The 17,832-nt window shown below is 43.0% G+C and overlaps 1 long non-coding RNA gene across 1 annotated transcript in view; it reads left to right on the forward strand.

Annotated features, from left to right (window-relative positions):
* The first annotated feature begins 824 nt into the window (after window positions 1–824).
* The window catches only part of LOC310711681, a 187,454-nt gene continuing 170,446 nt past the window's right edge, over window positions 825–17,832 (forward strand). Inside the window, exon 1 of the long non-coding RNA XR_014528574.1 lies at window positions 825–1,071. This is a non-coding gene — a long non-coding RNA (uncharacterized lncRNA). The remainder of the gene's footprint in view (window positions 1,072–17,832) is intronic.

The following is a 17,832-nucleotide window of genomic DNA, read 5'->3' on the forward strand; positions in this document are numbered from 1 at the left end:
ATGTGCCGAGCCTCCATAGGCGGTGAACGGAGCCCGCCTCCAACAGGCTCCTTGCCTGCTGCCTCCATCCACCTCTCATGGGGGCACCTGATTGCACCCCTAAAAAATGTGTTACTGGGGCCATGCCCCCCCTATGCCCCTGCCTGATAAGAGGAGGAGCTTCTGGAGGCCTGCTGAGGGCATAGACCAGGGCTGATGAACCTGTAGCGCTCCAAATGTTGTTAGGTAGCATCAGCTTGCCAATGGTAAGGGGTGATGGAATTTGTAGTCAGATAACATCTGAATGGCCACAGATTCCCCCCAGCCCATGCTATGAAGGAGTGAATTATGATTGCCACACTGGGCTGTCCCAAATGAGCAGAAAATAAGGGGGAAAGAGTTGCCATTCACTCGTGGTTGACTGATTCTCAGGCTCTCTCCTAGCACCTTTTCCCTGCTGGACTTTGACTCACCTAGAACTCCAGTCTGGTCCCCTCTGCCCACCCACTTCATCCTTAGATACAAGGAACTCTGAAGCCTCACTGTCAACAGCATCTCTCTCTCCAGCTGTTCCTTACTTGCCTTAATAGGTTCCACTGCAGGGAGGAGGACCAGCATGTCTTATCTAGCTGCAGGCTTGCCTCCCAGCTATTCCCCACCAGCAAGTTCAGCTGACCGGGTGTCTGATCCTGCAACCATGCAAGAAAAAACACAGTGGGCCATGATGGATTGGTCCATGGCAGTCCTTCACAATGGGCAACACTAGTATTGGTGCATCGGCCTTTGAAGAGGTCTAATTTATTAGCTAATGTATTTGCCATTGTTGTATGAAGAAGAAGAAGAAGAGGAGTTTGGATTTGATATCCTGCTTTATCACTACCCGAAGGAGTCTCAAAGCGGCTACCATTCTCCTTTCCCTTCCTCCCCCACAACAAACACTCTGTGAGGTGAGTGGGGCTGAGAGACTTCAAAGAAGTGTGACTGGCCCAAGGTCACCCAGCAGCTGCATGTGGAGGAGCGGAGACGCGAACCCGGTTCCCCAGATTACGAGACTACCACTCATAACCACTACACCACACTGGCTCTCTGTGTGTATGACAGTGCACTGTAGAAAACAGGCATCATCACCTTAAGATCTGGAAGTTATGGGGAACTAGACAGTGGAAACGAAGACTGCAAGGAGAAGTGCATTGATTGCTGAGTTCCCCGGTATTTTTCCCACTGGATATTGCATGCCCATCTCAAAACCTCTCTTGGCATTGATGTTCTAGGCACTCACGCTGGAGCTGACCTATTTTTATTGTTTTAACAAAATTACAGGGAGACAATATATTTGACTGTATATATTTGTCAAACAGGGTTGCTGCAGTTTCCCTGCAAATGAGCCCCTCAAGCGTGTTGTGGGGCAGGTGAGGGGAAAGTTTATTGGAAATTATTATATTTGAAAGGGCTTCAGCTATTCCCCAGAAAGTCCAGGCTCAGATGCAGGGTTGATTTCCAGGTTGACCTGAAACCACAAAGTTGATAATCACCTGCCATTGCTTATCATATCTTGAAGCTGATTTGTCAAAAAGCTCAATAAATCTGCTATTAGAAGGGGGGGAAAGTGCTTACATGCCTTTTTTCCCCCTTAAAAAAATTAGACAACAAAATAAAAAGATTGATTGACAAGACATCAATAAAGCTTCTAGCATACTCTGCTGACCTTTCTACTTCGCACCACAATCTGTGTTTATTAGAATTCTGGTCCTATAAATAGGTTTCTGTGGATAAAGGAATTTGGTGGGGGGAGAGATGGTGGCAAACAGCATCTTATAGACTTTTTGCTCAATAATTTTCCTAACTGTTTAATACACAGCTTCCCTTTGAATTCAGCCTGCCCCTCCTTCTTAAAAAATAGGTGCAGCTCCAAAAGGAAACAGAGCTAAACACAATTTTACTTTGAAATGGTGCTTTTAAAACGGGGCCATCTAGTGTAAACAGAACCTATTTAATTCTGAATTTGCTATTATCCAGAAAGGGCATGCACAGCCCTCAGTTGCCTCCTTATATCTTTGTGCTCTTAAAAATTCCCACCTGTTCTGAGTCATTTTGTGCTCTTTCCATTCCAATCTCTGTTTCAGGTTCTTAGCCTATCTGTTGAGAGCTGTTAGGAGATGCCTACAATGTGTTGCACATCTACAGTAGCACCATACGCCTTAAAGGAATCATGGCTTCCCTCTAAGATTCATTGAGACTGTACAGTAGTTTGTTTAAGGGTGCTAAGAGTTGTTAGGAGACCCCTGTTCCCCACACAAAGCTACAATTTTTAGAGTGATGGGTGTTCAAAGTTTGGGACCCTCCCAACAGCCTGGTCTAGTTCCTCATGGAACTGGTCCTTGGTTTGTATGTCAGAGCACATAGTGGGGAGTGTAGACACTAAAGATGTTAACTGGACTGGAGGCGGTTGAGAGGCAGAGGGAAAGAAAGTGCCCTGAGCCCTTGATTGGTGGCTGTATCACAGACAGAAGGGATTTCCTTACTGCGAAACCTATGCTGTGAATATGTGGTTCTTCTGCATGCCCTGCTTGACAGAAAACAGTGTAGTTCTCTTGGAGGCAACCATTTGAAGCTGCGTATTTAAATTATCATATGCAACTCCTCTTCCTTTCAGGTGATACGTTAAGTGCCCACGTTATGAAGAAACAGCCTCCCCGCTATAAGGTAGCTTCGTACTGATATCTGCAGTCCTTTACTATGTTAAAACTACACCACACACACACACATGTCCAGTTAGTCATTTTAAAATGGCAATTTGTGATCCAGCTCCTGACACATTGAGAGAGCCAGGGTAGTGTAGTAGAGTATCAAATAATAACCTGGGAGACCAGGGTTCAAATCCCCACTCAGCCATAAAGTTCACTGGGTAACCTTGGGCCAGCCACTGCCCAAGGATGAGCAGAACCAAGTGCTACACCCTGAGTTTCACAGAAAAAAATGTATAATGATAAATACAAGAAACTCTTGATAAATGATAAATACAAGAAACTCCACCTACTTTACCCCAAATTTGACAGCGCTCCGGGAGCATTCTCTCTGATGTCAGATTTGGAAATACACAGAAAGATGGGCCAGTTTCAAGTGCAGAATAATGTCTTCCTAAATAATATCTACAAAAGACAATCTTGCATGATAAATGTTTCTGGTAATTAGAATGAATGAGCCTTTTGGGGCTCATGGGACAGTCTTGGCAAAGTTCACGTGCACAAAGGAAGGTCTTTGTTGTAAATGCAATCTTTCCAAAATCTTAAAACCCACTCAAGATTCTGGTAAAAACTGGAGCATGGGCCAGGGGTTAGTTACTGCATAAAGAGTTGTAGTGTTGAGATCATAAATAGATCTGGAGGGCTTTTAGTTAAAGTAATAAAGGTGTTCTCTCTCTCCTTCTCTTGCCTCAGGAAGCACTCTGTCTGAAATGTGACCTTTGCTTGACATCAGAGATCAAATTGTTATGAAGCGAAGCAGCCATTTTATTTATTTTCTTTTTTTTAAGAGAGAGAATTTGATTTTAATAAAATATGCTCTCCCTCTCCCCCCCACTGTAAACCTGCTGTATTTTTGTGGGGAAGCAAAACATCTAAAGAAAATCTATACAATTTGGAAGTGATAAACATATTGGATAGTTAAATGTGATTCGATGAAACCAGGAGGCCTTAACAATTGTTTGATTTTAGTTTGATTGTCCCATTTATGGTGGCATAAGGATTTCCATTACAGGGCGCTGAGGGGATGTAGAAGGTACATTGTGTGTAGCGGGGGGATCAGTCGTCTCATCCAACTGACCCTCTTTTATGCTGCTATTCTTGCACAGGGGAGGGATTGAGCAGCCTATGCTCAGGTGCTCATGGTGCTAAGACCCTTCTGTCCCAGCCAAGGAGACATCCAGCCAGGTGGTTCAGACCACAGAGGTGATGGGAACTGAACTTGGTATGGATCTTCGCAAAGAAAAGAGGGAGAACATCAGCTTCAGGCATCTTCAGTCAGCAGCAGGATGCTAGATTAGATTGGTGTTGGTCTTATTTATACTGCAAGACAGTTCTTTGGTCAGGGTTGGGGAAGATGTAGTCCTCCAGATGTTGTTGGACCACAGTTCCCATCTTCCCTGACCATTGGCTGTAGTTGCTGAGGCTGATGGGAGTTGGAGTCCAACAACATCAGGAAAGCCACAGTTTCCGCAATAATAATATCAGGTTTGTGTTGAGAAGCAAGTCACATGTTTTAGCCACAGCTTCCCCATCCCCGTATGCAAGGTGCCCATTAGCATTTGAAAGCTAAGATGTCCAGCATTGGTCAACATCTGGAGTGGTATATGGCCTGTACTGTCAATTAGAGTATAGCAGTGCATAGTTAAGTTATGGAACTTGCTTCCACAGGAAGCAGTGATGGCCACCAACTTGAGTGGCGTTAGAAGAGGATTGGACAAATTCATGAAGGGTAAGGCTACCAAGGGCCACTCACTGTGGTGGTTATGCTCTGCCTGTCAGAGGCATTAATTCTTCTGAATATCAGTCACTAGAAACCACAGAAGGGGAGAGAGCTCTTGTGGTCAAATCCTGCCTGAGAGTGTCCTACAGGCATCCTTGTGGCCATTTTGAGAACAGGATGCTGGACAAGATAGGCCATTGGCCTGATACATGAAGCTCTTCTTATATTCTTACTGGGGCACTTCTAAAACTTTTGCCCACACTCTTTTTCCATTCTTCAAAAGTCTGATGCATCAAAGTCAATTTGGTTTTCTTAATTTGTCCAGAGATATGAATAGTATATATGTGTATATATGTGTGTATATATATATATATATACCCAGGAGACTTGGTGGAGGGCACATTTAGAGCAGGGTATCTTACCCACCCATCTGCAATCATGACATGAAGTGTAAAGCTAAGCGGACCATTTCCATTTCAAAGGATCATTTAATATCTTTTCTGCCAATTTTCTAATTTGTTTAATTAAAACTTACCACTCCATTCCACTTCATTAGATCTATTTAATTTTTCTTATATCTAAGCACTTTTCCAAGTATCTAATTAAAAGAATAGTTTTATAACATCAGTACTCTCCCCCACCCCACTGTTTTACATTTAACATGCATAAGAACAGGAACTATATTTTGCTGTTTATTAGCATTTGATGGGGGAAGCTTCGTCTAACTTACTAGGAAGGAAACAAGGGCAATGTCAAGCTCTTTGGCAGCACTGGGCATCATAAAATAAATTACAGGATGCAAGAGTGAGAGGCTATATCGGGGAAAGCCAGTGTGGTGCCTTTTAGATGGTACTGCGGTTCAGCTCTTCTCAGCTCCAACCAGCATGCCCTATGTTGAAATGTAAGAACATAAGAAGAATCTGCTGGGTCAAGCCAATGGCCCATATAGTCTAGCATCCTGTACTCACAGTGGTCAATCAGAAACCCTTGTGCAGTACCTGAGCAGAAGAGCATTCTCCCCTCCTGTGGTTTTCATCACTATCTTTATTCATGGAGGCAGAGCACAGCCACCATCTCTGTCATCTAAGATCATCTCTGCAGGAGCAACATTGGTCATTCCTCGAGTTGGCAAGGCTCATTTGATAACAAGAAGAAACCAAGCCTTTAGTGTCATTGTTCCAGACCTGTGGAACAAAGGTTCAATAGGTGTTGTTTTCCGTCCGTAAAAAATATGTCATAATTGAGGACTCCCAATTTGCATTGCATTTCCTTTGCATGGTGTAGAAGAACATAAAGATAACTTAACTAATTGCATATCATCTCAGCATAGCAGACAGCAAGACAAATAATGTTGTTTTTGTCAGAAGCCAAGCTGCGGTGGAATGGAAGCAGTGCTGCATGTGAGCAGTAACAGGGCAGACTGGAAATCCAGAACCTTGATGCATCCCTACCATGTGGCAAATGCTTCTCTGTATTCACCCTCCAGCTTGGATGCAAACCCAAAATTACATAGCCGACAACTGCAGTAAGGAATCCCTGATGTAGACTATTATTAACAGTGACACTCTCAATGTATGCCTTGCATTAGAATTCTTTAACACAATGAGCTTTTTTAAAAAATGTATCTCAGAGTAACGTCTAGCTCTCCTGGGATTCTTGAAATAATTCAGAAGTGTTAAGGTAATTCACCACTAGTGAACACGGTTAAACAAAGATTAATCATAGATAATGAGGTTACCATGTACTATTATCTATTTATTTAACGCTCTATAGAGAATCTGATCAAAAGCCTGTTAATGTCAATGGGAGTCTTTTCATTGTTCTTCAGCAGACTTTGGAACACGCCATAAATTATTTTTTTCCTCCTTTCTTCTGTAGAAGAAATGATTCAGGGATTTGTCATGCTATTACTGGCACTCTACTTGGAATCTCCATGGTCTCTTTGTAACAAAAGTTCACCATTTTCCTGCCTTTAGAGAGGCAGATTTCAAAATCTCCCTCCCTCCCTCTCTCTCTTTCCCACATACTTAACTGTCAAGTCTTGGATCCCCCACTGGACAATGTATTTGACTAACACAAAAATATGGTCTTTGTCTGTTAAATATTAAAATTTTAAGTAAGAGGTTGCAACATTGTTCTTTCCGAAAGCGTTTTATCTTTAGCGTTCTGCTGGAAACCACTGTTATGAAATTTTGTATTTAATTTGCATGGCTGCCGTCAACTCTTCTATTTAATGTTTGAATGACAGGTCATTCCAGAAACCCGGTGCTAGGGAATTATGAACAAATTCAATTAGCCAGGTAACCCTCCAGGAATTCACTAATGTAAGCAGAGAAGAGAAATCTCATCTTCAAACTTTCTTCTCCCTTTGACATCCTCAGCCATTTCAAGCACCAAAGAACAAGCCCTACATAATGAGCCATCTCTGGCAACTGTGTGGCAACAGAAACATCTCAAGGGCAGGCTTGACTTCTCTGCAAAAATAGCAACCTCCTGCTGGCTGGTTTATATGACTGTTTTGGAGTACAGCTGTGTGCAAATGGCCTCTGAAAAGTCTCCACTCTGTTTGTAGACAGAGAAATTTGGGCATTGGATCAAATTTCTCCTGCGGGAAGAGAAACTCTTCAGTGGCTTCTCAGGGCTGGGTCTCACCCTTGACAGTGGCATAGTTTGTTCTCTCCCTACTCCCCAGGCCTTATATATATATATATATATATATATATATATATATATATATATATATATATATATTTGTGGCCACTGTAAAATGACTACCATTTTGGATACTCCACAGTGCCCCAGACTAAGCATCATTGTGAAGCATTTGTGGGTAAAATTGTGGTAATCAATCAATCAATCAATCAATAAAAATGGTGGAGAATAATTTGATAAGTGGCCTTTTAAAAAAGAAAGGAAAGAAGAAAATTAACACATATTTATGACATGATGTAAAAGAAATAAGATGTGTGGATATCCATTTGTACACTAATAAGTGGCTACCCACTTATATCAGTTGTCTTCTCTATATGCATGTGGTATAATTAATACATTGCCAGTTTGCTTAATTTGAAAGGTATCATTGCAGCCTCTTTAGTGGGGTGGGATTTGTTATTCCTGCCTTTAATTGTACAGCTGTGTTTTAGGATTGTGGTTGTTCTTAATCATTTTAAATGTAAGACACTTTGCATCACTTGATGATGAGAAAAGTGATGTCATCGTCATCATCATGAGCTCTAACACCATCACGGGCAATCTGATGTTCGATCCGCCATAGAAATCTTAAATGCCCTGATCCTACTGGCATCCAGTGTCAGTAGGGCCAAAAGGCAGGAGTGAAACTGGGGACACAAAGGACCTCTAAACAGATTAACATATTCCATCTGAAGAACTTAAAAGCCTTCACGGTCACTCAGTGTATCCCCAAACAAGCAGAGATTTAGAGCAATTCAGAAGTCAAGCCGGCATAAACCTTTCCTAGTAATTTTGTGTGCACTGTTCCCAAGCACATAGTTAAACTCTGGAATTTGCTCCCATGAGAAGTAGTGATGGCTTCAAGAGAGGATTAAACAAATTCATAGAGGATAAGGTGGTATACCACTAGTCATGATGACAAGGTTCTGCCTCTAATGCCAGCTGCTGGGAACTGCAAGTGGGGAGAGAGCTGTTCTGGACTTCTAATTGGGACATATACTTAGCCACAGTGTGAACAGAATGCCAGACTAGATGGGCCATTGGCCTGATCCAGCTGGGCTTTTCTTATGCTTAATCTACTATGGTTTGTTGAATGAGCCCCAAACATCATTTATTTCTCCTCAGATGGTAGGAGTTGAGGGATGTTTCTTAACCATGGAAAAACGAGATACATCCCTTCATAACTAGATTGTATGTACAGCGCAGGATTGTTTGACAAGATGCTTTTGATCTTCACTCTCCCAGCTTTGGGACCATGGATGGCATAAAGTAGGGTGTTTTTGTCTAAGAAAAAGAAAGAAAGTGGGGGAAGCACAGCTCTAATTGCAAAAGGAGCTGCCTATTTATAATTAACACATATTCCTTCAAAAGGAGGGAAAGTAGAACAAATTCCCAGCCACATTTTATCTGAATGCATTGCCAAGAGTATAAAGCACACCAAACAATGCTATAAATAAAGATGTTGATGCTGAGTTGCCAGATGGTAGGCATCACGTTTAATTATAAGGTTCCCCAGAAGTTTGGAAACTTACAAGAATCTGCAGGCTTTTCTGTAAGCATCTCATTGTCGTGTTAAGTACGGAGGAGAGGATTGTTGCAATCATAAAAGTGAGATATTGGGCAAGATAAACCTTGCACTGAAACATGGCACAGTTCTATGTAAGAGGCAGGATGACAAATTCCAAATTAAAACCATTTGTCTGAGAGCCTATTTTCATCCTCTCAAAGCACTTGATCACAGCAGAAGGAAACTGCAGAACAAGACTATGAAACTTGGCAGGTTTTTTTTTTCATCTCAAGCTCCCCCTTTGGTAGCTGCATACATTTCTTAGCGTCACTAACCAATTCAATGTGGAGCTTGATTTCAACATTCACAAGTGTTCGCTTGGCACGCTTGTTTCCACAAACGCTGCAGTGTGTGAGCTCTGAACTCATGGAGCTTCACCACTGTAAAATCAGTTGCTTTTCAGAGGGATTTTTCACGGCTTTGGAAATCAGGCAACCTGCGGAACTCACTGCCGGGGGATGTTAATGATGGCTACCCAGACAAATGTCTTATTGAAAAGGATAAGTCAATGGACATATACAGAAAGCTTTGTGCACCCTTGGAATGTGCACAAAAGGACAGGACAGGCAACTCAGCTGTGGCTGTTGCTCAGTGATGGAGCATATTCCATGGACCATCTTTAGTAGGGCTGGGAAAGACCTCATGTCTGAAGGTCTGGAGAGCTGGAGCCAATCAGTGCAGAGCATACTGAGCCAGACATGGCACTGATCTAATGCACTGTAAAACACACCATTTCCTGCAGAAGGCTGCCGATTTTGCCACATTCCCTCATTATATCTACTTTAGATTGCTGTAGCACATTTTAGTTCATCTGTCTCATCAAAAACAGGACTGGAAACTTCAATTTGGTAGAGAATGCAGCAGGTAAGAAAACTTCTGGCCTGCCTTTTGGTCCTCAACAGGTGTCTCAAAGTGGTTTCTACATTCAGTAACACAAAAACCCAATGCTGTATATCAGTTGTATCAGTAACAGCCAGATGCACCATCCCCAGGATGATTGGGAGGGGGGGCTGGTGCGACGTCCTGACATCACAAACATGACATCACCAGGGGGCAGATCCAAATGCCCTCTGAACATTGAGGGAACCTGGCTCCCTCAAAAAATACATGGCGGAGGAGTGCCTTGGCCCCTAGGAGATGGCGTCTATGCTAATAGCACACCAAAGAGGCCTAGAACCACTGGAACACATTCCAGCCAGGCAAAACTATTCAGTCCTGGAGAATGGCAGTGAGGGGTGTGGCCTGGAGGTGTGAGTGGCCTGGAGAGAGTTCCAGGGGGGCAGACAGAAGTACCTGGAGGACCACATTCCTGATCCTGAGGTTCCCTGTCCCAGAGATAGACCTCTGTTTCAGCAGTGCTCTCCTAGGCTGCATTCAGACATGGAGAATATTCTGTTTGTTTGTTGGCAAAGAGGTCGCCTTGGATGCCAAGTTATGTCCCTTATCCATTTCTGATGGTGCTGACTTTACTTCTTAACAATTAGTTCTATATCTGGTGGCTGCCACTCATCCAGTGATCTCTCAAGGGTGGAAGGGCGCATCTTGTTATTTTATGTATCTATGGTTGTAAAAAGCCGTGCTCATTGCCACTTCCGAAAAACTGACTCAGAAAATACATGCCGCCAGGGGTGATGAAGACCCCTCCAACTTTGCTTCTCCTTGGGGGCCATTTGTGATTTTATATGACCAGTCTCATGGTTGGCACATTCCCACTAAACATGAGTTTATTTGACAACAGTCATGATTATTTGATATGTTTGGTATAAATATGAACCTGGTATTCCACTATGGGATGTATTTTATGTCATTCATTCTTTTTTAAGCTTCCTATCATTATTGTGAGTATTCTTTTATTTTATTTTGATTTTATTCCTTCTGCTCTTCTTGCTGTTTTTTATTATTACTTTTAGTTTGGGCAAGAAGAAGAAAAGATTTCCTGATTGTCATGCTGGCGCTACTGTCCTGTCTCCTAGCATTCCTTTCACCTTTCAGTACCTGTTGCATTGTGGAACTGTGGCTTTTGGGGATGTACCTTTGCAGATGCTTCTTAGTCCATTCTCCGGCACTCTCCAGCTCTGTGTAAACCCTGGGCTGGAACTGCTCCAGGCTCCACTGAACCAGAACACACAATATATGGACTGAATCCCCTTAACAATATGCTAGCAACAGATGTTTGGGACCACAACTCCCATTAGCCCCAGCCAGCACAGCTGGAGAGCCCCAGGTTGGTGAAGGATGGCTTAGTCCACTGTGTTTAGAAAGCAGCTACATTTTACCCGTGAAAGAGCATGGGGAGTGGAAGCCTTCCTTCTTACTTTTGATTTGATGTGCGTATTCTTCTTCTCAAGAGAACTTAGGATGGTGGCAGGTCGCTGTGGTAGGGTTATAAAATTCTAATTATCTAAGGTGTTTTGTGTTTTTCATGTTGTTTTGATTTATATTGAAGATTTTAATGAACAACTGTGGGGAAGAGATTATGTGGTTTTGTAGCATTTATATCCTTTTATTCTTTCTGATGTGCCTCGTTATAATTTATGAAATTGTTTAAGTGCGCCTTTGCTTTGAACTAGCAGGAGACTGGCAGCGTTTTTCCCCTTCTCACTTTCACTCATCTTCTCTTTTTGTGTTTGCTGTGTAAACTCAATGCACAAGGAGGTGCTGGCTTAGAATCTTTTCAGCCCGAGATGCAGGTACAGTAGATAGGGACAAAGTCTGTCCACTTTAATTTCTCTTCATTTGTCACATTTCTTCACCAGCTTGCATTACCAATAATAATAACAATAATAATAATAATTCATCAGCACTGTAGTGAGCTTTTCTCCTAATATACCAGTTTGCATATAAGTCTTCCTAACAGCCAGTGTGGTCTAGTGGTTAGAGTGTCAGTCTAGGACCTTAGGAGACCAGGCTTCAAATGTCCACTTCACCATGAAGCTCACTGAGTGACTTCAGGCCTGTCACTGCCTCTCAGTGTAACCCATCTCACAGGGCTGTTGTGAGGATTAAATTATGAGAGGGAGAACCATGTTTACCATCTTGAGTTCCTTGGAGAGAAAGGAGGGGTACAAATGCAATAATAAATAAATTATATACACATTTTTGCAATCACTTTCCCTTCACACAATGCATTTTTGAATGTTCTTTTCACCAGTATACACATTTTTAGAAACACTTTCCCATAGTTTATGGTTTGTATTTAGGTTTGGGTTTGGGGGGTTTTGCACACATTATTTGGTTAGAGAATCACCTCACATAATTCAGAGAAGTGCTTGGCTTGCCATTTCATTTCAGGAAGGATAAATCAGGGTAGATTTGCTTGAAAACTGGATGTATTCCTTCATTCCTAACTGCAGATTTTCCCAGGAAGTGTCTTGTCAACACTAATTTGGGTCAGAAGATCATTTGAAGGTTTTGTCCAGCCTACAAAGACTTCAAAAGCTCCCCTGCCTGCCCATCAGGTTCATAGCAATGGGGGCCTCCCGCTACCAGCGCACCACTGATGCGCGACTTCTGCAAAGTTTGCAACCAGGAGCATCTACTTCCAGGTTAGCGGAGCTCGTTACCCGAAGCATTCATAAGGAGGATGGTATGTAACCCGAGGTTCCACTGTAATCAGAACTTCAGAATCAATCAAGATGCAGGGTCAGAGAGCAAACAGGATCATAATAGAACTCAGGAAGGCTTTGCTGCTCATGCTTGGCTCAGCAGGAATAATAAAACTTTTTTTTTTTTTTTTACTCCTTTCTGTCCATGAAAGTCATGGTCAGCCTAAATGAACAGTCAGTCCAAGGCCTAAAGGTACTTCACTGAGAAGCTTCCACCCTGCAGTTCAAAAGTTCACCACATGGGGGAGCTGCACATGGGGATCCTACAGTTCCAAATACCTTCCCATCAACTTTCTAGGCAAAGACAACAAATCATTTCTTGATGATGCTGGTCCTAGTATTTCTGTATTGCAGTAAATTCTGAAACTGTTGAATGATTGTATTCCTTCTTTGCTTGTAGTGAAAGCAGTTGCTCTGGCTTAATATATCAGCTTCCCTCCTCCCTAAACCTATGATACCTGGGCACGCTCCTGAGAGCTGGTACTCACTCACAGAGGAGGCTGCCCAGAGTATCTCTGCATGATCCACTACACTGGGCTTGCTTCCCTATAGTTTGCATCTGCTTGGGTGTGGGCCATGCTCCCACATCTCAGCTCCAGGAGCACTAGGATCTCTCAATCATTCCCAGTGCAGAATTGAACATGACTGCAATCTCTTTGAGGAGTTTTACCAGTGCCTCTAAATAGGCCACTGTACAGTGCTCTTTGCAGTCAAAGGACCCATTCAGGTCAATCACAGACCCATGAGAACACCAGAAGTCCATCTAAGCCAGCATCGTGCTTCCCACAGTGACCTAGGTTGCCTCTCTGAATCCCACAAACAAGGTGTAAAGGCTATAGCCCTACCAGTAGCTGCTGTTTCAGGAACATACTGCCTCTGAACATGGAAAAGACCACTGTGTTAGAGCACATGCTCTCCATGCAGAAAGTATCAGGTATCAGGTTCAATCCCTGGTGTCTCCAAACAGGGCTGGGGTGAATTCCTGGCAGAAATCCTGGAGAAACACTGCCCTTCTATATGGTCAAAAGTGAGCTAGGTCATTGGTCTTCAACTGGTGGGTCGGGACCCACTTGTAGGTTACTGCCTGATCCAAAGTGGGGCGCAACAGGAAAATGACCACCATGCAAATGTGTGACACCAGACTAAGAAATGGGATTTAAAGTGGGTCCTGGGTCTGAAAAGATTGAAGACTGCTGAGTTAGATGGACCTGACTTGGTATAGGTTTATTCAGTGAGGGGACTTGAAATCTGGTTTTGGGTGTGAGGAGTTCAAATTGCAATTATTTTTGTGATTAGACAACATTTAGCTTGGTAAGTCTACGTCTGATGAAGAAGCACACAAACTGCTATCGGAAAATGAAGAATTTTAATTTTACCTTCTGAAAATGTCAGGTGACGCTAAATAATATTAATATATAATATAACGGCAAGTATTTGGCAATCATTTTTAATGATTTCTATGCAATTTCACACACATTTTATTTACCAAGCAAAATTAAATTATATTAACATATTCTGAATTCCCAAGTCACAACTTTTTAGCACCTCTCATTTTCGGAATTTGAATGCTGACAATTTCAACATGCCCTAGGGTAGCGGGTAGGGGAACAAACCATTCCTCACGTGGCCTGTACTCAGGGAAGCAAGCAGCCTCCCCATCCCCCTCATGCTCCCCTTCCACCATCCCATCAGAGCAACACGGGTCATGCCCCCTTCCCCTTCTCTCTCTTCTGCTCCTCCATTTCAATGTCCCTTCTCAGCTCCATGCTCCAGTTAGCAGAAGCATTTGTCGGTACGGCCACTGAAACTGCTTCTACAGTGTGCGAACACAACGCTGACAACAAGCTCTAATTAACCTGGCAGTCTTGCTCCCGAATCTTTTCAGATCAAAAGCGAGGAAGTCACCCAAGACGTTGCAATTTCTCTCCTCCTTTGTTTGTTTGTAATAGCAACTCACTTTGTGTCAGGCCCTTTCGGAATACCTGGTACCATGTTTAAAAATATATAGGAAATTCTCTATCTAAGCTGAACTAATGTAACCTATTTGGCTTCATCATAAATTTAGCACTCTTCTGGGAATCTTTATTTTATTTCTTTTGTTATATTTACCCCAAAAGTGATGAGAGGAGATATAATCTTGATGGGAAGGTAAACAGAGTTTTGTTCAAAGGCAGTTGAATGAAGTTTGTCAGTTCGATGGTAGCCTGATGTTGGGAAAGGGGTGGGGGGTGGGGACAATGATCCATAAAAAACAAACTGTAATGAGAAGAACTCACATTCGTGGGGGAATTTCATGAATCATGTAAAGGTATGCATAAAAAATTGAATATGTACACTTTAGATCTCAGATCCGATAAATATTGCATTAGATTAAAAAATGCACTCTTGAAGCTTACCTGTGTATAAAACATAAGGCTGCATTATGGAGTTAATAAAGGTGCTCTGTCAAATTAACACACTTGAGACCTTGCGTTTGTGTCTGTCAAACATAATAGTTCTAAGAAGAAATTTAAGGGTGGATATATAGACCCATACCATCAAACGACCAAGCCTCCTAAAAACAAAGGGCTGTTTCAAGAAGGTAACAAATGAAATCTGCATTATGCAATACCGCTCTTGATAAATGGATGCTCCCAAGGGGACTGCAATAAAACTCTCTTTATCTGAAGGATCCTCTTAAGTGGAGTTTGCTATTGTGCATGCTATGCAGACAAAGGCATCATCAAAAGCCATTCCCAATTGACTGCCATGCAACTATGTAATAATTCCCATTTCTCTGGAGCTTCTCCCTGAATTCTTTTAGAGCTAAGGTGGTCAAAAGGTCATCTGGGATTTCTGGGAGTTCTCCAGGTGGTTTTAAGTAGATTTGCAGGTGTTTCTGAATCCCAGCAGTTTAACAACAGCAAGAACTAAAAGTCTCCCCCTCATTCCTAAGTTAGGATATCAAGTATGCTCAGAGTTGGAAAGTAAGGATCTACATGTGAACTCCAGTTCTGGTACTAAAAAGAAATTCCTGGGTTGGCCATGTACTCAGAAGCCCCTTGTCCCTCAATCCTCCATCCCCTTTCCTGAACCACTATTTTATGAGCAGATCCTATACATGCTTACATGGATTAAGCCCCATTGAACTCAGTGAGGTTTATTTCTGAGCAGACCTGCATCAGATTCTATTGTTAGATAGAGAGAAGCTTCTTAACCCTCTCTCATAACACTAGCACTCACAGACATTCAATGAAGCTGAATGAATTCAGGACAGACAAGAGAAAGTACTTCTTCACACAGTGAATTGTTCAACTGTGGAACTCGCTCCCATAGGATGCAGTGATGGCCACCAACTCAAATGGTTTAAAAAGTGAATTGGGCAAAATCATGGAGGATAAGGCCATCAGTGGTAACCAGCCATGATGGCCATGTTCTACCTCCATTGCACTGTACTCTTGCACCCAGGCTTTGCTTGCAGACTTCCATAGGCATCTGGTGAGAACAGCATGTAGGACTATATGGGCCATTGGCCTAATTAAGCAGGATCTTATGTTCATTCAATAAGGTTGCCAGATGGCAAGCTGGAGAATGTCCATAACCTTCCAAATTCCAAAAACAGTAAAAAAAAATCAAGGCATTTGCACTCCAGATTTGTCACTCCCTACTCTCCTCCACCTGCCGTGAGGCATATCTGGAAATACAGATGAGTGGATTCCACTCGCACTCACCCATTCCATTCCATTATTATCCCTTTTTTGTTTTGCCCCCACATTCAGCTCTGCCTGCCTTCCATTTTAACATGGAGAACTTCCAAAATGAATTATTTAGTTGGCACATGTGCAGTTTGAAACAGTTGTAGGAAGAGTATAAGGAGAGTGCTGCTGCATCAGGCCAATGGGTCATTTAGATCATCATCCTGTTCTCACAGTGGGCAATCAGATCCTAATAGGAGTTTGTGTCTCCCCACATCCGCCCTGATCTATATAATTTACTAAAGCACACCAGCACATATGTGCATTGACAACCTCGTAAAACCAGTCCTTGATGTTTAGCCATTGGCCCTTAGAAAGAAAATCAGATTTCAAACAAAGACAGGCATTTTAAAAGCATCTATACAGCTGTAACACAAACAATTGATTACATCAGCATATAAAGGAACCTTGTGGTGATTGCACAGTCATATCACGACCCCTTTCTTGTGCGGTAATGTAATGAATGCACATGTGTTGGTGTGTGCATTGATTATCTTTAAAGGGGGAGGGGAAAGGGTACACCAAAAACTGCTGCAAACTGTGCACAGATAGGGATTTGAACAAAATTTGGAAATTATATATGAACCACACTGAGGAGCATAAAGGTATGGTAGCCAACTTCAAATATCAGAAGGGTTGTCCCATGGATTATAGAGCAAAAATATTTTCTGCTGCTCCTGAGAACAGGGCCCGAACCAATGGACTCAAGATACAAGAAAGACGATTTGGACTTAACATTACAAACTTCCTGATGGTAGGTACTAAGAGCAAGCTGTTCAACAGTGGCATGGAACACCTTGGAAGGTGGTGGACTCAGTGGCGTAGCGTGGGGGGTGCAGGGGGGGGGGGCAGCCGCACCGGGCGCAACATTTGGGGGTTAGGGTTAGGGGGCGCAAATCCACGGGTTAGGGGGGGTGCAAATTACTTGCCTTGCCCCGGGTGCTGACAACCCACGCTACGCCACTGGGTGGACTCTCCTTCACTGGAGGTCTTTAAACAGAGGCTGGATAGTCATCTGCAAGGGGCCATTTAGCTGTGATTCCTGCATTGCAGGAGGCTGGACTATATGCCACTGGATGGAGATCCCCTCCAACTCTATGATACAATTCAGGTGATGGCTATGGTTAAGGCCCAACCATGCTGCAGGCCAAATGAGGAGACCAAGCAAGCCTAATTAGGGTTGTGTGTGCCTGAGGTTCCCCAACACAGCCTGAGATCATGTGACGGTTTCAGAACCTCAGCAATGGCTTCAGGACATTCAGCCTTTCTCTTCAGCTCTTAGGACATTCCTCAAGCCATACCTCCTCCAAAGCCATAATTCTTCTGTCAAGGCCACAGCTCTCATTGATTGTGCTATATGTGTCCTGCCCCACACTGGTAGATACAGTACTCAGACTCCAAATTCAGTTTTTGCCAAAGATTTTAATGCATAGGCTGGTATGGTACAGAAGCCAGCTTGCAAAGCTTTCAGTGCCAAAGTAGTCAAGGGACATGGCTAGGTGTAAGCTAAGAAGTTGTTCCAATACTTGACATGCCCCCTAAGCTCTCTTTTGAGGAGTGGGACAGGCACAATTATTTGCTCAGCTGGCATCCAGAGCCACAGGACTAGGCAAGCAAGCAGGCACTCTTTCAAGTAAGCTGGATCTGCTGAGTCTGTTTGCACTGGTGCAGTTGTCTCTGCACCCTCGGCAATTCTCATCCTTGAAGTGAGACTGGCTCACTGTCTGATCTACGCTCAGACATCTCTTAACTGATGGGAAGCAGTGCTGGAAGCATGTCAGCTTTCCTTTTC

This window comes from Podarcis liolepis (genome assembly GCF_965112155.1).
Source record: "Podarcis liolepis genome assembly, chromosome: 7".
NCBI lineage: Eukaryota > Metazoa > Chordata > Lepidosauria > Squamata > Lacertidae > Podarcis > Podarcis liolepis.